Raw genomic sequence first — 24,341 nt, forward strand, 5'->3', positions numbered from 1 at the left:
AAGCAATGTCACTCTGGAAATGATGGTACCTTTTCAGATTGGTAGAATTGCAAAATCTTGCAGTGCACAAAGTGTCCTGTTCATTCCTTCTCCTCTCTGCTGGAACTGCTCCTGAAGATGTGGAGCAGAGTTTTGAATGGGATTTATACCACCCCTTCTGAGAGGACCATCAGCAGCAGACAGTGGTAAATTTACATCACTTGAAGTGGGGTCACGTAACTGAACACACGTAGCTCTTTATCTACATCTGAGGTACTCGTTCTGGGCTTCTTTATAGTCAACAGGAAGAAAAATAGGCATCCCTAGATCCCCAGACATATTTTAGAGATTTGTGTTAACAGAAGCTGAATCCTCATCTAACAAAGTCTGTCCCCTTGGGCACTGAAAACTATGTGTCAGTTCTCAGGCATGAGATCCTTGCAAAGAGAGTTCCAGGAGCCAGCCCCTGACAAAAGCCTCTCAGTGTAACAGATTTTTAATTTTTTACTTAAAATCTTAAATACATGATACAATAAGCATATAAAGAATAATGCAATACAGATAGTACATTAAGAATTCATATCTTCAATAATATGAAATACATTAACAATAATTATGACAATAATAACCAGGGGAGAAAACCACATGAAAATGAGAGAATAAAAGTTTGACTTCAAAGTGTACATTTTACCCAACATATCATTATTAGGTAGTTAACCTATTGTAGACAAATCTTGCCTAATTTGCATAAGTTTAAAGGCAAAATCTTTAAAGAGGGGCTTGGGAGAGTCTGCAGATGGAAACCACAGCATGAGCACTGATTCAATAGCGAAGAAGTACAGCTGCAAAGCACAAATCTTCTTTTATTATTTTAACTCTGATATAAAATCAGCTTAATTTATAGAATAAGATATTATCAATACTAGGTTATATTAGTCCATATAAGGTAAATGAGTGAATCTACTGATAATACAAAACTGTCTTACTCTTACATGGGCTAGATGTTAAAAAGCCCATTTGTGCATGAGATGGCTTCTCTGTTTTTGCTCGTAGGACGCTCTGACACATTTCTTGTGTGTGAATGTTCTCACTACCAATGTTTTATGGTCATCTGATTTCCTGTATAGAATTTTTATCCATGTATTATTAGAGAGCTACTTATATTATTAACCCATAGTATTTAATAAACTAGGGCCTGATATATGAATTAAGATTTATTGGTGGGTCTACGAAGCCTCCAGATGCTGCGCTTCATACCTGCCATCTATTTCTGTAATGCTTCTGAATCAAACCACAGGTCCAAAGCCTTGAGGGCCATTGGGGGTTGTTGAATGGGGAAAGAAATCTAAAAGAACTCCACATCGTATCAAAATTTGCAGTTCAGTCTCATCTCTCATTTTAACACCAGTTATGTAAATGATCTTGAACATAAGTTGCTTTTAATCTCAAGTCCAGACCCCTGTGGATAATTTCAACTACCTTATTCTTGCACTCCAACACTGGTCCAAAATCCATTGGCTTCAGCAGGAGGTTTTCAGCTGACTTTTAAATGAGCTTTAGGTCAGGTCCTCAGTAAATATGGATCAAATACGGGGGAAAACAGTTTCCTAGGACATTCTCTGCCAGGATTCTGCATTTACCATTACATTTTATAATGATAGCCTCTTCAGCTTTTCTCTCAGAAATTGCTTCAGATCAGTTGAAAGACCTTTTTCTCTTGTTAATAAAAACACATTTAAAATATCTCTTGCAATCTGGTCTGCTGTTACATTATGCATGATTCTTCACTGTTCAGAGGATGAAAAAAACCACCCTACTACAGTCTATTAATGATTTTAACGTTATGCTAAATGTTTGCAGTTTATTATTTCTGATAAATATGGCGATCTAGGGATATTTACACATTCATAATATGTGTTGTTAATAAGGATACCTATCTGGTATTAATAAAGTCAATTTGAAATTAATTTACTAAGCATCAAGAAGATAATTTTCTAGTGCATCTGTCTGCAAAGAGGCTTCACATTAAAGAGGAGTTGGGTAGTGGAGATTGCTTACTGCTCTGGGGTCATGTGTTACTGAGTAATTTTACAATCTCCCCCTTTCATGTTTACAGATTTTGATCACTGTTGTGATTCACTGAACGTAAAATGAATGCCTAACTGCATTTATTACCTTTACTAGTTATTTGAATTTTGATTCTAAACACAGACAACAGAGGAGTTTTAGTTATATATGAACAGTGTATCCTTTCAAAACGTATTTAGTAATGAATCTTTTATGTTCCAAACTTCTGGAATTGGTTGCGCTTAACTTCTAGAATATCCAGCACTTCACTAGAAAATGTAAAACATAAGTATAAAGACAAGAAGATCAGTATTATATGGTATATAATTATGTATAAAAATTAATAAAGATCAGAATGAATGCACAGGAAATAGAAATAACTGCTTTGCAGGTAAAAGCAAAACACGTGAGGTTAATGTACTCAGGGTGAAAGTATTGAGTGACAATGGACCTACCAGTGTAACATCAACAGTATGCAAGATAAAATTATGATGGAAAGAATAATTTATGACATAAAGATAAACAAAAATGGGATAAAATGCAATAAGTGTTGCCAAGGAAAGTTTATGCTGGAATGACTGAATTAATTTTTTGGATAACATATTTTATAAAGCAGAGATATATGAAAGATCTAATATGTTTGGTAACAAATGATTGATTCATCTGACTAAATGCATGTGTCTGCTCTGGAGACATCTATTTCTAAACTAGTCACTCCATGCTCCCTTTTTAGCAATGACAAAAAGTACTTCCTTTTAGGGTATGAGTCATCCCATCCTAAAGTAAATGTCTAAAATAAGTCAGATGAATCACACCTATGAGTGCCTATTTCTCTTCATTGACTGTAAAGTTAGGCAGGGGTGACTAGCCTAGCTGTAGATGACCACCCTAAAGACATCTGAAGTTAAATGGGAGTAATCCCACTGAGACAGACTAATTTATGAGTAAAGCATCTGAAATGATGCCCATAGGAAAGTGCTCATTAATAAGACAGAGGTATGAACTTTAAGTTAGTTAGGGAGCTGTTTAAAGTGAAGATGAAAATGGGCAATGTTGAAAAAAAGATGTAATGGGTTGAAGGGAACTACTAAAAGCATTTTTCATGAATCAGCCTTGGAGTGGATCTTAGTATTTTCTTTAATGATTCTGGCATGAGAAGCAGGATTGAGCTAATGATATCTGATATGGAACTGGGTCGCACTGACAGTACAGAAGACAACTAGGATGTCATACAGGAAAAATTAGATAACCTTGAGGATAGAACAGTGGGAATGAGATGAAATTGAATACAACAGAGTACAAATATTGCAGTAAGGGAAAAATCTGAAAATATTGCCTGGGTGCCTAAAGTGTATTTCGAAAGAACACAAATGTCTAATTTTAATAGAAAAAATTACAAAAAAACCCCTGTTCAATCATCTGTGTGCCTAAAAAGCAAAAGATCCTCCAGTTTTCTACTGAAAATTAATTATGTGCCTAAAGTTTTTCTGTTCTGCATAGTTAAGAGTACTTCTACCGTGGCTGAACTGAACATTTGGGAACGTCTTACCTGCCTGGTCTTCTTTGGGAGTTACAGTGTAAAGTCCCTGAAGACTGCAGTCTTTCTAAGAGTTTTCTAGTTATACCTAACAAATTAACAGTCAGTATTGCCATATTTTGAAATCATCAGATAGAAGTAGAACAGAAAAGCCTATTTTCTGGTCAATGACATAGTTGCTTGCATGCCTGAGAGGTATGCAGCCCAACCAATGCAGAAGTTAACCATCTGGTTATAAGAAAGGCACTCTTCATTCTTCAGGGGCAGCAAAGAATTCAGGAGCCAGTAAGGCCAAAAGAATATGCTAGGAGTCTCTTGCTTGCCAGCACTGGTTTTTGCCAAGGATGTAGGTCTGGCTTTAAGTTTTGTTGCTCTTTTTTAATCATGACTGCTTCACTCAGGGAGGTGCTGAGAGGAACCCAGATGACTGTGATTCCAGTTCAGTGGTATTGCTGCTTGGTTACTCCCTGTTACTTGCTTGAACAGTGGCCCACCTGTGCTAAAAGATGAAAGGTTAAAGTTCCCTTCTGCCAATAGGCAGTTACAAACCTGAACCCTGGTTGCTGTGGGAAAAGCACTGGAACAAGCTGCCCAGAGAGGATGTGGAGTCTCCTTCTCTGGAGCTACTCAAAACTCGCCTGGACACATTCCTGTGCAATCTGCTCTAGGTGAACCTGCTCTGGTGGGGGGGTTGGACTAGATGATCTCCAGAGGTCCCTTCCAACCCCTATCATTCTGTGATTCTGTGAAAATGAAATTCAAGTGTCCTTCTTTTAATAATTAATCTGTTCCTGAATTCAGGCAAATTGTTTCATGCCCATCTTTTCAACCTGACAAGCCGATGGCAATGAGAGTCATGTGTTGAAACGTTGCCCAGAGAGGCTGTAGATGCCCCATCCCTGGAAACATTCAAGGTCAGGTTGGACGGGGCTCTGAGCAACCTGATCTAGTTGAAGATGTCCCTGCATATTGCAGAAGGGTTGGACTAGATGACCTTTAAAGATCCCTTCCAACCCAAACCATTCTATGATTCTATGAATACAGGAGTCTATATCTGAGTAATTGTCTAGAAACTGTCTGTAGAAACACCTAGAATGTGATTTGTGACTTGTTTCATCTCAAGATAGATACCTAAAAGTAGACAAATTAAACTTTCTGGGAGTGCTTATTTCTCTCCTTTGAGTATAAATGGAGCCTAGCTACCTCATCAAGATGTAGATTTTATAGGTAAGACATTACAGGTCTGCCTGTGTGTAACTTTGATACTTCAATGCAAAAGATGGTTTTCGCCTCTGAATCTGTTTCACGTATGATCATATGCGTGCATTCAAAACCTAAGTTCTGCAAAATTCCCCATTCCTTTCACTTGGCATTGCTCATGGTACAGTTTAGATATTGCTCCACTCAGTGGATTGGCTGTTGCAAAGCTCATATAACCCATATACCTTTTTTACAGACTGTAGGCACCTGACTCGGCATTTTGGAGCTCACTCTTAAGTTCTGTGGATGTGGTGGGTTGACCCTGGCTGGACGCCAGGTGTCCACCAAAGCCGCTCTATCACTCCCCTTCCTCAGCTGGGCAGGGGAGAGAAAATATAACGAAAGACTCATGGGTCAAGATAAGGACAGGGAGATCAATCACCATTACCGCCATGGGCAAAACAGACTCGACTTGGGGAAATGAGTTTAATTTATTAACAATCAAAATCAGAGTAGGATAATGAGAAATAAAACCAAATCTTAAAAAACGCCTTTCCCCCACCCCTCCCTTCTTCCCGGGCTCAACTTCACTCCCAAATTCTCTACCTCCTCCCCCCAAGCAGCACAGGGGGACGGGGAGTGGGGATTGAGGCCAGTTCATCACATGTTGTTTCTGCCGCTCCTTCCTCCTCGCACTCTTCCCCTGCTCCAGCGAGGGGTCTCTCCCAGGGGAGACAGTTCTCCACGAACTTCTCCAACGCGGGTCCTTCCCAAGGGCTGCAGTTCTTCAAGAACTGCTCCAGCATGGGTCCTTTCCATGGGGTGCAGTCCTTCAGGAACAGACTGCTCCAGCGTGGGTCCCCCATGGGGTCACAAGCCCTGCCAGAAAACCTGCTCCAGCGTGGGCTCCTCTCTCCACAGGTCCACAGGTCCTGCCAGGAGCCTGCTCCAGCATGGGATTCCCACAGGGTCACAGCCTCCTTCAGACATCCACCTGCTCTGGCATGAGGTCCTCCACGTGCTGCAGGTGGATATCTGCCCCACCGTGGACCTCCATGGGCTGCAGGGGACAGCCTGCCTCACCATGGTCTTCACCATGGGCCGCAGGGGAATCTCTGCTCCGTCGCCTGGAGCCTCTCCTCCCCCTCCTTCTTCACTGACCTTGGTGTCTGCAGAGTTGTTTCTCTCACATATTCTCACTCCTCTCTTCTCCGACTGCCGTTGCACAGTTGTTTTTTCCCCTTCTTAGATATGTTATCCCAGAGGCGCTACCACCATTGCTGATGGGCTCGGCCTTGGGCAGCAGCGGGTCCATCTTGGAGCCGGCTGGCATTGGCTCTATCGGACATAGGGGAGGTTTCTAGCGGCTTCTTCCAGAAGTTACCCCTGTAGCCCCCTGCTACTGAAACCTTGCCCCGCAAATCCAATACAGTTGATAATTTCTAGGTGATGGGGTGTTGAATATCACATTGATTAAGACAAATGAGCTATCAGGATGTCCCAGCATTTTTGAAATGCAGGGATCTAGTAACCAGAAACTCAGTTCTGGTGAGAGTTCAGCCAACAGCAGATGGAGAATACTCTGTACTACTCAGACATGGCATCCTTCTCTGTACATGTCATACAGGAAAAAGTGCAGACATCTGAATCTCGGCTCCATTGTAAAACTCTCATTCCTGCATCTCAGAAGAGATGAATCCTACTTTAATTTATAAATTGTTGACATGAAACATCAGCTTCAAATTGATGAGCTAGAGTTCCATGCCCCAAAAGTTAGTTGGGAGGAAGCTAACCTTTTCTTTTTCCACATCAGGCTCTGTTTTCTTAAGCAGAACATTTTAGTGCCCTATTCTTTGTTGTAATCTTTTCAGTGTCAGATCTCATTTTTTCAATGAGTCACCTGCAGGCAGTAGGGGCAATGCTTTTGTTGTATGATGATTTATGAGGGTGAACAAAGAATGACTTGTTTCATATGGCCTGTATTTCAGAAAATTCTGAAGGCTGAATGTAGTCCAAGAAGTGAGCATACTGAAAATGATGGCTCTGGTGTTTAAAACAAAACAAAACAAAACACACCACAACAAAACAAAACAATCCTTCAACAAATTTAAAAGCAAGTGAAACAAAACCAGCACAGGGAGGATGATCATTTATGTGCCTTTCTGACTGATGATTCATATTGATCCCAGCTGGGTATATATTTTGGAGAAGAGTTTAGAATACCTCAAGCTATTTTCTTTCTTTTGCTCACTTCTCATCTGTATCACCAAACATCCCTACTGTGTGTTTTGGTTCTGAGGAGGAGGGGATTCTGTAGCTCTGTGTGAATGCCTTGGATGGGGGCCAGCTATCACTGTAAGAATAGGAATAGGTTATATTTAATGCCATTTTCTTGTTCTTTTTAACTCCACATCACTCCTGATATTGTTACACCAGAGTTCAGAGAAGCTACCTGCCTTTTATGTTATGTTACAATAGAAGTCCAGTTAAATTTCTTTTTTTTCTCCGCTGTCATTTGCCATTTTCTTTCCTGCTCAGAACTCATCGGTTTTTCAGCAAGGCTTAGGTAAAAATTTTAACATACTTTGTTACTCTTTTCAGGCCTTTTGCAATGCCAGTTATTCCCATGAATTACGAAAATTTGGATTCTCTCCAGGAGAATGGACTGAAGCACTGGAGAAGGTCAGTGAAACATCATTTTTCATTTCACACTGCTACACTGACCGCAACTGCTCTGCTCTCACCTTTTCTGTGGTAGTTGCTCTTCATTGCCCTAAGCTATAGACCTCAAGCTGATAGAGGGAGCTGATCTTTCAGAAGAAGGTGAAGACACAAGCTGCCTGCTGCTATCATCAGTTGCAGGGGAAGCTAGGTTGTTCCTGGCTGTGGGCAGCAGATGTTCATGAAGTAACTGCCAAAACAGTGTTTGGGGAAACAATACATGTGTTACTTGGCACCAGAGTATTAGGGAAGCCAATAGGTTGCCCACTTCTTCACTCAATACAGCAACATACAATGAAGTGGAAGATGAGACTGTGCAGTCCCAAAGTCCAGCAGAGAATAAAGACCTAGGAATGATTTCCCAGACCTGTCAGTTGTGCATCCTGTGCAAAAGCTGAATGGAAATTATTCCAAGCTAGTGCTGTGCATGTATAATGCATGGAAAAACCCTTAAAGTGTTAGTGGATATGTAAAAATTACCAGTTGTTCCCTGGTACAGAAGAATGCCCTTTTCCCCCTTCCCTAGGCTGACTGTATAACTTCTTACTCTTAAGAACACTTGACAATCACAACTGTGTTTTATCCAGGTAGCTAGGAAATTGCTCTGTCTCTGTTCTTTTATTCACGCGTGGCATGTCAGAACAGAAAGTTGTAACCTGTTTAAGATCTTCTTCTATCAAAATGCTTTTAAAGTGTACTTGGAAGTAAAAGGTTCCATTTGGCTTCACTTTTTAAACATCACTATTAAACCTAAAACTGGAATAAAAACAAATCGGTTGGGCTGTAATATTTAAAGTGCTAATAAAAGCTGGAAAATTCAGAATTAGGATTTAATGCCCAGGGTGAGTACTGCAGAAGTTTCCACGCAGCAGCTAACCTTATGTAACAGCTCTGGGGATTTATCTTGTCTCCTAAAGGAAAAAAACCTTTTCAATAAAAGTTGAATAAATAAAATTAAATAAAATTTGAGATCTGCAGCATACTTTGTTAACACCAAAGAAGGTCTTCTGGCTTCAGAGTGACACTAAAGGAAATTTACCACCCATGTTCTTTGTTCTGTCTCACTACCTTAAATGACTTCAAATCCCTCCTTAATACAGCCTTGTGAGGGCATTGAACATACTTTTTTACTCAGCTGTCAGTTTGGACTTCAGTCAAAGTATTTTTCCTTGATTTTTGTAGCCTTGTCTTTGTAGCGTTTGGCCAGTGGTAGACATTATCAGAATAATGGCATCAAAATAAGTGTCGTCCTAGGGAAGCCCACGTGCCTACCTGACAAACCACAGCCTTTCTGAAGCTGCCATAGGAGGTTTCTTCTAAAATATGTGTCACGTTTCTTTCAGCTGTGATCACTTTGAACTGTATCAGAGCCCCAGCAATCTCTCAGTAGTGTAAAAATACCTGAATGCTCTTGTAGTAAATATTTTGTGTTTCATGCATGGTGAAATGAGAAAAATATGTGAAAAACAAAGAAACATGCTTTGTTTTTATTTTGAGATGTTGCGTCTAAGCGGGGAGGGAGGGCGTGCCTGCATTAATTCAGAAGAAAGGCGTAATTTATTTTACCCAGCGTAAGCTGTATAAAAATCAGTCCTTCAGCCTGTCAGGGCATTGTGTGGGCCAGTGGTTCCCCGGGGACCGAGGACTCGGAAGCTGAGGGGGTGGCTGCCCATGGCGCTGGCAGGTCAGGGTCTCCCCAGCTGGGGCCTGTCCCAGCACCCCAGGCAGGGAGCAGGGAAGCCTGGGGGGCTGCCAGAATGAGGCGGATGCAAGGTCAACCTGGGAAGCCATTCCAGGTCTGGACTGGTGGGGCCTGGGGCCAGGAAGGGGCACGGCTGCGATGCAGCGAGGGTGATAGCTCAGGCAGGTCCCAGCCTCAGCTTAAAAGTAGCTGCCGGGGGGGGGGGGGGGGTGGTTAGCCCTGGCTGAGACCTCCCTGCAGAGATTCTGACAGCCTCTCCCCAGCATCAGCAGGGCGAAGGGGGCAGCCTCTCACACTTTTCCTGAGGGTATCAGCACAACCAGGTGCCTGTATGCTAAATGCAAGTGTCATGGGGAAAAAACAGGAGGAGTTAGAGGTCTGTGTGCAGTTGCAGGGCTACAGCCTCATTGGGATTGTGAAGGCATGGTGGGGTAGCTCACATGACTGGATGCAGTGGACGCAGTGGATGGATGGATGCTCTTTGGAAAGGAAAGGCCACGATGGCAAGGAAGGGAGTTGCCCTTTATGTGAGAGAGCAGCAGGAGTGCATGGAGCTCTGCCTTGGAATGGATGGTGATCCAGATGGGAGGTTATGCATCAGGATTGGTAGGCAGACCAACATGGGTGACATTGTGGTGGGTGTCTGTTATAGATCAGGAGGAAGAAGTAGATGAGGCTTTCTTCACACAGCTGGAATAAGGCTCATGTTCATAAGCCCAGATTCTCATCGGGGACCCTGTTATCTGCTGGGAGGGCAAGAGAGCAGAGCATAAGGAATTGAGGTGGTTTCTGGAGTGCCTTTATGACAACTTCCTAACACAGGTGGTCACGGAGCTGATGAGAGAAGATGCTCTGCTGGATCTGATATTCACAAACAAGAAATAATTGCTTGGGGATGTGAAGATTAGGGGTTGCCGTAGCTGCAGTGCTTGTGAGATGGTGGAGTTCCTGAGAATCCTTCTCTGGGTTTCCTCGAGGTTCCTGAGGACTGGAAGAAAGCAAATATCACTTCTGTCTTCAAGAAGTGCAAGAAAGAGAATCCAGGGAACTGCAGGCTGGATGGCCTCACCCTAATCTTGGAAAACATTTCCTAACATATTAAGAACAAGAAGGTGATTGGGAGTAGTCAGCATGGATTTATGAAGTGGAAATCATATGTCATGAGCCTGATAGCCTTCTATGATGACTTGACTGGCTTGGTGGTCAACGAGAGTAGTAGATGTTGTTTATCTTGACTTTAGCAGGGCTTTAAAATCTGTTTTCTGTAACACCCTTATAGACAAGACAATGAAGTACAGACTAGATAAATGAACAATAGGGTGGCCTGAAACCTGGCTTAAATGGCAATCTCCAAGGGTTGTGATCGGTAGCAGAATGTCTGCCGCAAGGCCAGTAGTGTACCGCCAGTGATATTAGGGCCAATACTGTTCAACATTTTCATTAATAGCCTGGATGGTGGGACAGAGTGCAGCTTCAGCAAATTAACAGATGATAAAAAAACTTGGAGGACTGGTTATTAGACATGATGGTTGTGCTGCCATTCAGAGGGACCTCAACAGGCTGGAGAAATGGGAAAACAGGATCTCATGATGTTCAACAAAGGCAAATGCGAAGTCATAGGCCTGGGAAGGAATGATCCCATGCACCAATGTAGGCTGCAGGCCAAGTGGCTGGGAAGTAGCTTTGCAGAGAAGAACTTGGGGGTGCTGGTAGACAATATGCTCTTGCAGCAAAGAAAGCCCAAAACTGCCTGGGCTACATTAGGAAAAGCATTGCCAGCATATCAAAGGTGATCCTTCCCCTCTGGTCAGCATCTGGAGTGCTGGGTCCAGTTCTGGGCTCCTCAGAACAAGAGACACATGGATATACTGGATTTAGTCCAGCAAAAGGCCTCAAAGATGATTATGGGCTTGGAGCATCTGACATGTGAGAAGAAGCTGAGAGAACAGGGACTGTTCAGCCTGGAGAAGAGAAGGCTCAAGAGCCATCTCATAAACATGTATACATGCTTGAAAGGAGGGTGCAAAGAAGAAGAAGCCAGGCTTTTTTCAGTGGTGTCCAGTGACAAGACAAGAGACAATGGATACAAATTGAAATAGGGGAAATGCATAAGAAAACACTAATTTCCTGTAAGGCTGATCAATCACAGGGACATGTTGCCCAGGTAGATTGTGGGGTCTCCATCCTTGCAGACATTCAAACCCTGACTGGACATGGTGCTGAGCAACCTGTTCTAGCTGACCCTGCTCTGAGGGCCATTGGACTAGATGATCTCCAGAGGTCCCTTCCAACACCAACCGTTCTGTGACTCTGTGAACTGGGAGGTTGCTCCCACTGTAATCACTCTCAGTGAAGAATAAAAACTGTCACATGCTTACTCTTCCTTTAGGCCCTGTTCAAGAAAGACCAGAGAACGGAAACACTGAGCAATGGGGTCTCCCCACTGAAAGATGGTGGAAATGCTGTAGGCTGTAGAGCTTCTACAAGTTGCCTTGTATCAAACTTCTTATTCCACCAGTGCCATCTACTGTATACGAACTAGAAACAAATACCTCAGGAAAAATGATAATTTGCAGAAGTACGGCTTTTTGCGTATTTACTAAATCATCGCATTCTGACTGGAGGAATTGCAAAGAACAGATGCTAACTGATACAGCAGCTCACACCCCACCGAGAGAATAATGTGGCAGTCCTTGCTCTACTTGCTAAAATATATTTAAATTTAAAATGGCCTTACATTGTTTCATTTCTCTGTGTTATAATGAACATTCATTTCACTGAATGATCCAATAGAAAAATTGGCTTTAATTTTTACCCAAATTTCCTGAGGGCTTCAGAACAATAAACACTTTGGCTACACCTATTGGCATTTACTGCACAACAGGGATATGTTCCTCCCATTCTGCTACATTGAGAAGGAAGAATATTATCACCTACATATCTCATTGTTACTTCCATTACAATTGCTCTCTTGTGATGCAATTCAGAAACGAGGCATTTTTCATTAATGTAGTTTACCATGGAAACTCATGCGAGATAATCTACTTCTGCTGCGTCTGTTGGTAGTGGAGAGGACTTTATTCTCAGATATCACTGTGTTTCCTGGCACTGTATTCTTCTGTCATGTTCTTGGCTGCAAATAAGGCTAAAGCAATAGCACTCATATATGTGTAAGTACGTGTATGTGTGTATATACATATGATAAATATGTGTGGGTGTATGTGCAAGCATGCACAAACATCACAGAATCACAGAATCACTCAGGTTGGAAAAGAGCTGTAAGATCATCAAGTCCAACCATCAACCAACACCACCATGCCCATTAAACCATGTCCCTCAATGCCACATCCACACGTTCCTTGAACACCTCCAGGGATGGTGACTCCACCGCTTCCCTGGGCAGCTTATTCCAGTGTTTCACCACTCTCTCAGTAAAGAAATTTTTCCTAATATCCAGCCTGAACCTCCCCTGCTGCAACTTGAGGCCATTTCCTCTTGTCCTGTCACTCATCACTTGGGAGAAGAGACCAGCACCCACCTTTCTGCAACCCCCTTTCAGGTAATTGTAGAGAGCGATAAGGTCTCCCCTCAGCCTCCTTTTACATACACACATACGCACAAACACACATGTGTATGTAGAAGTATGTGGTCAGGGGCAGGTCCTGCTAGCTTGATCCTCCAGCACAGGCCTCGTCTAGAACTAAATCACTTCACTGTCCCCTCTTCACTGTGGGAGGAGCTCATAGGGACCTTGATGTCACCCGCTACCCCATGGAAGGCTCAGCAGAGCTCCCTCTCTCCAGCCTGGCATAAGAGTGCCGAAGAGTAAGGTAAGGGACATTTCTTAGGCGAACAGTACTTTTGCAAGAAAATTGCAGTTTTGGTTTGATTGAAAGTGTTTGTGAAACGGAGATTATTTCTGAAAAATGAAAATGCTTTGTTCTGGTGTTTTCAAAGTGCTGTTTCAATTTCATATTACAAAACCATGTTTCACTACTGCATTTAACCAAATTTATATTGACTAATAGTAGTAATAACTTTACAAATATGCTAAAGAATAAAGGGAAAGAAAATGCCTTGTTTGGGTTTGATGAAAATTTTTTTGTTACGGTAGGTACTTTTTTCACTTCTTCTGACTCCAGTGAGGGAAATTAAAAAAATAATGCTTGGAATTTACTCAAAATGCTTTTCTTTTTTTTTTTTTTAAACACACACTGATTTGCTAAGCACTATTCTCGGGCTTTTAAAATATCTGCATAAGGTTTAATTTTGAGTGAGTTTGACCTAGATCAGGCTTGGCTAATATGGGTCTAACGTAATGTAACCTCAACTGTAACTGTGCTTTGGTTCGCACGTAGGATAAGTTAGATGATTTAATCCTACTGGATCTCATAGATTATATTTCGTTTTAGGCAAGACCTTATGCTAACACGTTTTTCTCCACCTACACTGGGGAAAAGGTGAAATTTAAACCAATTCCTAACTAGTGAAGCTTGGGCTACCTGTTCACAGGATACAGAAAATCAGTGGTGCAGCTGGTAACTTAAACGTGGAGTTAGTGTAGTTCTTTAATGACAAATCCATCCTTCCTATATAACAATTGATATCAGAAGATAGCTCAATTTAAAGCAAAATAGATATAAGAGAGTACCAATGTTATATTTCACCAGCTAATGGATAGCAGACAACCTCTGAGTGAACTTTTAAATCCGTCTTTGCTGGTTATAGATGAAGTTGTCCAATGAGTAGTTGGACAACTGAAAAATTAAATCTTTGGTACAGTCTTTCACCCTTCATCCCTTCCACAGGACGCATACCCATCTCTGCAAGTTCCTGTGCCTACCCCTGTAGGGTTTCCCGCGTCTCCTTGCCGGTTCCCACATTCACAGTACTGTAAATTTCCTCGACATCTCCTTTAATGTTCCCTACAGTACTGTTCTATCACTAATAAAAGAAGTATTTATGAGAATTATGACAAAATGACAATCTATGATGATAAAGAAGGTCTTAAAAATATGAGTCATCTGTAATCTCATGCATTAAAGGGTTTGAAACGCTAGCTCAGAAAGGTGAATGCTGCTTGTATCTCAGTGGCTGGTTGATCCTGAAACCCGAAAGTGATAACTTCAAATGTAAATCTGCTTAAATATTTAATTAATAAATCTTTGCATTATGTTAATCAGGAAACCTGATTCTTCTGTAATTCCTAAAATAAAGAGCTTAGAGACAACTGAATATAACATTATTTATTTCAATGTTTTATTCAATCAAGTTGCAATTGCTATGACTTAGAACATTCTCTGTCTCCATTTTCCACATGGAAATCATGATCCTCGATGCGGATCAGAGGTTCAGGCTTCCTTACGATACTGACTCCTTGCCAATACGGGCTTGCCCAACTGGTTTGAAATATATTTGTTTACTTGTCTCTCCACTTCTTGGTTTTGAAGAAGTGGGTTGTATTTAGTTTTAGTTGGTGGAATGGTCCCTCACAAAAAAAGACAGAGTGTTTTTTCTTATTTCTTGGATTCTTCTTTCCTTAAGGAAGCTGTAACTTGCTATGCTTTAATTTTGGTTTATTTTAGGTTTCCTGTGCCCTCACAATGGCCCCTGTGGTGCTTATTCACAAATCTCGTGGGTGAGAATTCTTACTGTATAACCTGGAATACAGGAGTATTTTTTTACCCTCTCCCTTTCATTCCGGTAAGACTCAGCCCCCTGGCAGTGGCTGAAGCTTATTCACAGTATATGTACAGTAAGGTATTTCCTTCATAGCTGTGCTGGTACCCTGCCATCTTTGGCCTCATAAAAGAAGGCTGACACTGCAGTTAAAAGGGGAGTAGGAAAAGAGGAGAAATCTAGGTTCTCAGATCCAGTCAATTAAAATATATTGCTTCATGTAGCTACAGGATAATGAAAAGAATTCATTTTTCACAAATCACTTTTTCTAATTTCCTTTTGTGGCCTACATCTTATGCACTCTTGTAATTTCTTTTAAAAAAATTATAGTTTACATGTATGGCTTTGCACTGTTACGCATTTTTTCCCTTTTTGACATACAACACAGGGTACATTCTCTGGAAACAAAAGAAAATGGTTTCCTAATGCTGTTCCCAAGATTACTCCTGTTTGCAAGTCAATTTATTAGAGGTACTTACAGTCTCTATTCTAATCTATCCCATCTCTGGCTGGCAATGAATGCCCACATTGAATATAGTTATTGATCAAAAAGATTGTAAACAAATCTAAACAATGGGTTTATTAATGTGTCTTGTCAGAATGGCAATAATGAAATAAATTTCACAAAGTAGCTGCTGGTGAAGAGCCTCATGTCTGTGTGGCCTCTCTTCTACATAGGTGCCCTGATGGAAGTTTATGGGTCAAAACTAAAGCTGTAACATGGATATAGCTGTTGTGGTTTTGACAAGATAGGCAGGGTCTTTGTTAATCCATACGTTTTTCTCATATAGAAAGGCTGTAATTATTTCAGGCAGCAAAGGGTTAGCAAACTTCAGGGTAAGAGATACATAAAGGGCAGCAGGGCACTCTGCTACCTCTTTTCCAGACCAGTAGACAAGATGAAACACAGACATTATGGATACCAATTTTTTTCAGGAAGCCGATAAACATGACATGTTAAAGTATCATTCCACCCCCTTACAGATGAGAAGGATCATATGAGATAGGTAAAGGAAAGATCAAAGAGGTCATCTTTGCTTTCTCCCAAAACCAAAACCTTCCTTCTAGTGTCCATGCCCTCCTTTGGGCCAACCATTACTCAAGTTTTTGCTTAGACCCCGGTTCCTTCTAAAACATTGGTTGCCTTTCAAACGGCCTATACCAAGGGTACTTTTAACTATAAAAACCGTAAGGATATATAAACTGGTTGATGAAAATTAGTGGTAGGATTTCCCAAGTTTTCTGTATGTAAATTTTCATTATAGTTATGGCATTAAGGAGGTAAGAGAAGCAAAGAAGCAACTCACACTGGCCACTTGTCTCTTATTTATCAGACTTTGCAGGAGCACATGAGCTGGAGTTTGTTTTTAGTTTTCATGCCTTGCATACATTTCCTGTAACTCCATTGGCCTTTTAGCAAGAAACAGCAGAAAGCTGGAAGCTACCAAAGAAATCTACTGTTTTCAAAGTCACAACCTCCAAGTGACACCAGGGATAGTTCTGCTCAGGTGCATGAGTGCACCCATGGGTCCTAACTGCCCTGAGCAGCCTCACCTGAGACCCCCACCTACGAATTCCCCTTCCCATGGTCCAGGCGCCTGGTTTTGACTCAGCCCTGGGCACCAGCCCTGCCCTGAGCTATGGTGCGAGTGTGTCTGTGCCCAGCCTTGTCTCCTGCCACTCCTGATGTGACACCCCAGCTGGACCCCACTACTGGCTCATCACTTGCCCTGTCTGTCCGTGGACCCTGTTACTGGCCCCTGGCTCTGCCCTCAGTGCTGAGACGCTGTCGGCTGGTGCCCGCTGGGGAGGGCATGGCAATCCATGAGCTCTGCTCAGTTGCTGGCTCAGCCCCGACCTGTACTGCTGCTCCCTGACTGCCCTTCTCAGAAGAGCGGCTTTAGGACTAATCCTCTCATCCTTATTTATGGCATAGTGTGTGGACCCTTTGTCCAGGTCCGTTTTCCATCGGTGATGCTGCCTGTAGGAACAAAGACTATTATCTCAGTGAGCACTCCTGGGAAGACAGCATACTGCTGGTCAATATATAACAGCTTCTGAATATATTCAGAGAATTATGGGCAACCAAGTGAGGTGCTTGCCACGCATTTCCCAAACACCTGGTGGTTGTTATTGATCTTTGTAAGTTTGTGCCTGGGTCATCAACTGAACATGCAATGTCTAGATGGGTTACAGAGATTTCTTCAAATCTTGTAGTGCAGGAAAGTGCCTTTTTTGCATTTGAAGCAATTTAAGTGTTTTTGTGATAAATGTACCAAGACAGTGTAAAATGTAAGAATGATAGCATCATGTAACCAATAAGCATGCCTCTTAAGTTCCCAAGTTATAAAATCGGAGTAGCTTATTTCAAAGGAGGGAAAGAAGGAGAGAGGGAGGGAAGGAGAAGGTTGTGATGTGTCCTGGTCTTCCTGCTACCTGGTGTTCCCATTTCCCATGTAAGAAGTCTGAACTCAGGGATGTGACGTTGGGGCACTTGTAGGAAGAGTGCCAGCGATCTCGTCTGCCTAATAAGATCAAGTAATGTTTTTACAAGGGGAAGTGGGGTGGGTGGAGGTTAGCATTAGGTAAATATGGATAGACTGAATTTGTCCTCAAGGTCACACGCTGCGTGGCAGTGTAGAGACAGGGTTTGGTTTCTTCTGTAGTAGCTGCTCCAGTTTATAAAATGCACTCAGACCTGAATTCAAGCCCTTGCTCCAACTGATATTTAGAGTATTGCTGAGGATGCTTAGGTCCGTTATCCTCTTCAGCACCTCTTGTAACTAATTCGGCTTGCCATGTCTAATCCTGTTTGTTTCTTGTTTTTAGGCAGCTTGCTCTTCTATTAGAGCTCTATCTCAAGACTGTCACAGGCTTGTGAAATGTGGGTGTTACAGCATTTCATATTTCAGTGTTCCAGTCCCTCTGTAGATTTATTTCCTAAGCCTATAGCCCCTAGTGCATAAGTTTTTAATAGAATAGGTGCTGCTTTATGACAAACCTGGATAATGACATGTCTTGGAAAAATGCATATTACCCATAATGAATCTTCTCATCTTTCATGATCATTAATTACTTGCTAAATTCTCAAGGGTCTAACTAAGAAAATACTTAACTGACTGGTAATGCAGTGGCCAGCATAAAATTCATTACTGCTTAAGCATAACACATTGATCTCCAGGGTATTCTGTGAATAGTGTATGTCTTCAACATGTTTTTCAAAGCGGCTACACAATGGCTTGGTGAGGCAATTAATTTACCATTTAAGTTTCATTCCAGAACGGAATGTTTTCATATCATATTTTTGTAAATGGGAGTGAATAATTTAATCTTGGATCTATTAGAATTTAGTGGTCAAAACAAAACAAAAGCTCTACAGCCTCAGACACCTGTCTGTTTCTTTCAATGTTTTATATGTCTTAACATCAATGCATCAATATATTATGAATAGATGAATGAATAAATTAAGAAAACATACTGTCTGTTCTTCTGTAGCTCATATTTATTGCAATGATTTATCTGATCTCCATAAAGTGCTGGTTACTGCTGCTGAAAATATTAATTCCTCACAGAATGAAACATTCAGCTGCTATCATAGCTCCAGGCAGTTTTTTTCACATCTGAATGCTAGGAAGATGCACATGTTTTATTTTCTGTATGGGAGGCCAGATTTAAAAATGCTCTTTACACCCTATTATTTTAGCATACATTATATGGCACATTTTCTATTGAAATTTTGGCTTCTTCACCAAAGCACTATTTTTGTTATTTGTTACTTATCCAATATACTGCTGATTAATTAATGTTTTTTCTATTCACATTACAGATTTTAATTGCCAGTGTTAGCTGGTAAGGTATCTCAGCATGCTAAAGAAGTCTTAGGAGTGTAGTTCAGTTACCAGGGCTATTGAGCATGTCAGAAATTACAAGGGGAGATGAGAGTTTTATGGTTCTGGATCTCAACGTGAGAGGTAATAAGGTTGTTTCTGGGACAGTATCACCTCTCACAACAGGTCAAGTGTACTAGTATTGTCTAATCGCCATAATGGAGAAACTTTTTTTGTCCTTTTCTTTTGGACTGCTCTGAGTGTGTAAGCTATTAATTTGCTGGTGTGAATATTCACATACCACCCAGTGTTTACCCTTTTAAAATATATACCATACAGCTGCACAAGGGCATGAAATAACACCCATTTTTCACATTGCATGATTAAAGTGAAAATGCACATAATAATGTACAGAAACCACTAATTTGATTGTTATGAATATGCCTGGAAACAGGGAAAACCTAAGAGAGAACTTAATCAGGATACTGTTGGGACCAAAGCGATATTTCATTAGACACTGCTTCAAAGTTCTTCTTATCCATTAAGGAGACTTAAATTACATGGCATGATCTACTAACCAGCTGCACTATAATATTATGCATGGTTTTTGATTGCTTGGAGAAGCAACACTTTACACCATATTTGGTTATTTGTGATTTTATGCTAAGCTTTGCAATCTGGTGCTGTCACTTGTGTTAATCACAGAATCACAGAATCACAGAATCACTACGGTTGGAAAAGACCTGTAAGATCATCAAGTCCAACCTGGGGAAAAAAAAAAAAACCACAAAAAACAAAACCACAAAAAAACAACAAAAAACAAAAAAACCCCCACAAACAACCCACGCAAGCCAACCACCACACAACAACAACAAGGCACAACACACCAAAAACCAACCCACCCAACACCACACAGCACCATGTCCATCAAGCTACATCCCACGATGCCACATCCACACGCTCCTTGAATACCTCCAGGGAGGGTGACTCTACCACCTCCCTGGGCAGCCTATTCCAATGTTTCACTACTCTCTCGGTAAAGAACTTTTTCCTAATATCTAGCCTGAACCTCCCCTGGCGCAACTTGAGGCCATTTCCTCTAGTCCTGTCACTAGTCACTTGGGAGAAGAGACCAACACCCACCTCTCTGCAACCCCCTTTCAGGTAGTTGTAGAGAGCGATAAGGTCTCCCCTCAGCCTCCTCTTCTCCAGGCTAAACAACCCCAGCTCCCTCAGCCGCTCCTCATAAGACTTGTGCTCCAGACCCCTCACCAGCTTCGTCGCCCTTCTCTGGACACGCTCCAGCACCTCAATGTCTTTCTTGTAGTGAGGGGCCCAAAACTGAACACAGTATTCGAGGTGCGGCCTCACCAGCGCCGAGTACAGAGGCATGATCACCTCCCTGCTCCTGCTGGCCACACCATTTCTGATACAAGCCAGGATGCCGTTGGCCTTCATGGCCACCTGGGCACACTGCTGGCTCATATTCAGCCGGGTGTCGATCAACACCCCCAGGTCCTTTTCTGCGGGGGAGCTTTCCAGCCACTCGTCCCCAAGCCTGTAGCGTTGCCTGGGGTTGTTGTGGCCGAAGTGTAGAACCCGGCACTTGGCCTTATTGAACTTCATCCGGTTGGCCTCAGCCCATCGATCCAGCCTGTCCAGATCCCTCTGCAGAACCTTCCTACCCTCAAGCAGATCAACACTCCCTCCCAACTTGGTGTCGTCTGCAAACTTGCTGAGGGTGCACTCTATCCCCTCATCCAGATCATCAATGAAGACATTAAACAAGACCGGTCCCAAAACTGAGCCCTGGGGGACTCCGCTTGTGACCGGCCACCAGCTGGATTTCACCCCATTCACTACAACTCTCTGGGCTCGGCCATCCAGCCAGTTTTTCACCCAGCGAAGAGTGTACCTGTCTAAACCACGAGCCGCCAGCTTCTCTAGGAGAATACTGTGGGGAACAGTGTCAAAGGCTTTGCTGAAGTCCAGGTAGACAACATCAACAGCCTTCCCCTCATCCACTAGGCGGGTCACCTGGTCATAGAAGGAGATCAGGTTGGTCAAGCATTAACAGTTTGAATATTTATGTTGACTCATGCAGCTGCAATTTTTATATTTGTGGATATGACAAGTAAAGCATACTCCTATAAAACTGCATTAACTGTAAGGTAGTGATACTTCGTCTACTGCTGAAAATCTACCTCATACACTGACATTTGCTAGGTAACTTAAGAACTCTTCTTCTACTATATGTAATTCAATAGCTGACATCAGATGACTTTCTCTAAGGGGAACAGAGGAACAGAATTAGTGGCCTGTCTAATGAATAATTGGGATAAGCTTTACATATTTCATTAGAAGTAAAAGGCTAATTAAACACTGCAGTATCAAAATGGGGCCAGTCATCATCTGGGTGCTATACATAGGTAGTGTGTCCCTCTCTTCTCTGTTTTAGTTTTGATTCCAAGTTTTGCCAAAAGACGTTGAGGACGATCTTGTACTATTTTTGCACCTGTAAGACTTTGGTGCTGTCAGGAACCTGTGCAACATTAGCACAAGCTGGAACCATGCTAGGTATTACAAGTAATCACCAGGTCTTTTTGCAGCCCAGGCTATAGCACAGATTGTTTTGGCCACATTCCTTTCCGTACTACTATATGCCTCACCACCAGACCACCCTTCGTAACGGTGCATGAGTGAGATCTGGACAGAACTGGTGGACAAAAGCTGCATCACCAAGGAATAATTTCCGCTTGCAGAAATAAAGACAGATATTTTATAGCCCTCTTCTACATCCACATCAACAGAGCCAGAACATAGGCCATGATCAAGACCATGAGTCTCTGCGTCTAATTATCTTTCATCCTTTTCTTTTTCCCTTTGAACTGTGAGCTTTTATATGCCTTTCTTTTTATACTGTTTAGTGCCTAGTCCATTGGTGGCACCATAAGTATCTTACTGCAAACAGAAGACACTTACTTCAGACAAAAAGAATTCTTCTCACTATACTCACAACATCAGTTCCTCTGAAATTGATGGGTCTCTCTTTGTTTTGGTCTTAATGCACAGCCTGAAACTAGCTTGTATGAACATGCCTAAGCGCATACAAATATTTGGGTGTGAGTCAGCCTTTGGAGGCAATGCTTTACCTGCTCAGGAAGCTGTGAAAGCTAACATTGTGTTTCTGTGAAGCACTGCCATCTGGCAGCATAGCCAATGGTATTTGGGATTGCTTGCATGAGTTAAAAGAGTAGGTTTTGGCTCATTATGTGGCTCTATCTGTTTCATATATAACAGGTTAGAGCAGTGCATCTTGTGAAAAAGGATACTAAGCTCAAGTAAGATGTGACATGCACTATCTTCATCTTTATACCATGTTTTGGCCATTGCTTGTCATCTTACGGCAGCTTGAGGAGACAATAAGGGTCAAAAGTTCCATCTAGGGCAAACATAGTGTAGGGATTACCTAGTTTTTTCTGTTACTCATATCCCCTCCTTTTCTTTTACACTGACACCTGGGATCGCATAAGGCACAGGCCAAGTATCTGCCATTGACCGTCTACCTTCTCTTCCCTCCATGGATCCTTCTGGAGGCAGTTGTTCAGATATTTGCCATCTGAAATCTGGGTCATTAGTTTACAATGTGTCAGTATTTTCTGTGCCTGCAGTTTTGCTAAATTGTTCATTTTTCATGTTATTTAATTTCATATTATGTTGGACAAAGCAATTTCAAACAGAACACCAGATTCTGAAAATCAATTAAATTGTCAGCATTAATAGCTCTGAGCTAGATCGTTGTCTATACGAAGAAAAAACTGTTCAAAAAGGGAAGAAGCAGAGTGAGTTTTTGCACATGGAGCTTCTGCTACATCATTCCACTGAAGTGTAGGATGGAGAGAACCTTTGCAGTGCCCTTGTGAGATTTGGGGTCCACAAATCCAGCTGTCTGTGAGGTCATCAGAGGCTTGAGCTTTCCATGCTGAAACTCGGGCATCAGTACTAATTTCCTGACACCTTGCCTTTGCTGAAACCAAGCCACTCTGCTGTTATCTGTGATCTTCAAGCAGGAAAGTTGTTTGGCCCAACCAAATAAAATTGCGGTGAATAAATCAGAGGTCTCCTATGGAGATACTGACAAGGTTAGCTAAAAGCAAGGAAAATACAGATTAAATCACTTAGTCTCAAAGTATTCTTCAATCTTAAAACTTCCTTATTCACCTACTTCTTTGCCCCCACAGAACAATTGCTTGCTGAGACAATTGAATAAGACCTCAGTACTTGCATACTATGGAGAATTATACTCTTAGTGGTTTATTTCCATTAAGCTGACTACTGGATATAAGAATCTTTGAATTAAATTTCTGGTCTAGAAAAAGAAAGAATGATTTATTTCCTGCATTTGTATTTTAGAGATTTTACTGGTTTTCTTTTACTCTTAGTTTTATGCAGCTTCTCTTTCCCCTATAAATTATTGATTTTGTAGACAAATAACTGCTCCACTGCCAGAAGTTAAATGTCTTTGGCTGCCAGGCACATGAGCTGGCCCTCAGCTTGAGCTCTGAGAATCATTCAAGTAGAATTTATGAACAATAGAATTGATAGTCTCTTTTTGCATGAATACTTGCCCATGTGGGTCAAATACCCAGAGAGTAGACTTTGAAATACATGTGTGTGTTTAAACTAAAAAATATAAATCGTCCCAGTGCCTTGGCAACTGCCTTTTACCTTACAACCCTGCTCCCTGCCGGAGGTTTGGCTGCCTCCCCTGTTTCCCGGGAGCATGCAGATCACTGAGCAGAGCCTGCTCTTCACCATTAGTGTTGCAGGTCGAGTAGCAGCGCTTTGGAGAAGTGGAAAACCCAGAGGGAAAATGAGAAGCAGGAAACTATTTGGGTTAGAGTGACAGATGGACAAAAATGCAGTGACTCCACTCCTATTGCCCCTGTATTTTGGCAGGATATTATGCACACTGCAGCTCTTGGTGTGGGTGAGTCCGGGTCAGGTGGAAAGGAAAGTGCTATGTGCAGAATAAGGCTCCTCGCTCAAACAAGAAAGGAAACAGTATAAAAGCCCAGGCTCACTCACACATGTGACAGTTGTGGGTAACTGGGAAGATTTCTGCCAAGAAATCTTGTTACTTTACTTTACAGCTTACCTGTTGAGGTGTATGTGCAGAGTGAGTAATGTTAGTTGCAGAGAGCTCTTCAGTCCTCTGAAAGCGGAGGAGGAGATGTAGAATAAATCTGGAGACAGATGTACTGCAAGGGAAAACAAAGAAGAGAAAAGGAAAATCTACCCTACCTACAAACTTGGCTAGGAGATAATTCCACTCTCTTCAGTGGAATTATAATGACATTTAGGAGTTGAGGACGTCATTAAAATCACTGTCACCTTAGATAAATTAGGAAAGTTTCTAGCTGGTAAGAATTTTCCTTGTAATGATCAGTCTGAATGTGAGAATTTTTTTTATTTCAACTCATGATCTCTTCCAAACTTAAGGTTTCATTTTCCATACTTTCGAAGCTTTTGCTTACTCAAGGTTTTTGGGACAGCAGCCTCACTTGCAAAGTCCATCTCCATCTCTTAACCTCTTCTTTAGAGTCGATCTAAAACTTAATTTCCAAAC

This window comes from Gavia stellata, chromosome 1 (genome assembly GCF_030936135.1).
Source record: "Gavia stellata isolate bGavSte3 chromosome 1, bGavSte3.hap2, whole genome shotgun sequence".
Lineage (NCBI taxonomy): Eukaryota > Metazoa > Chordata > Aves > Gaviiformes > Gaviidae > Gavia > Gavia stellata.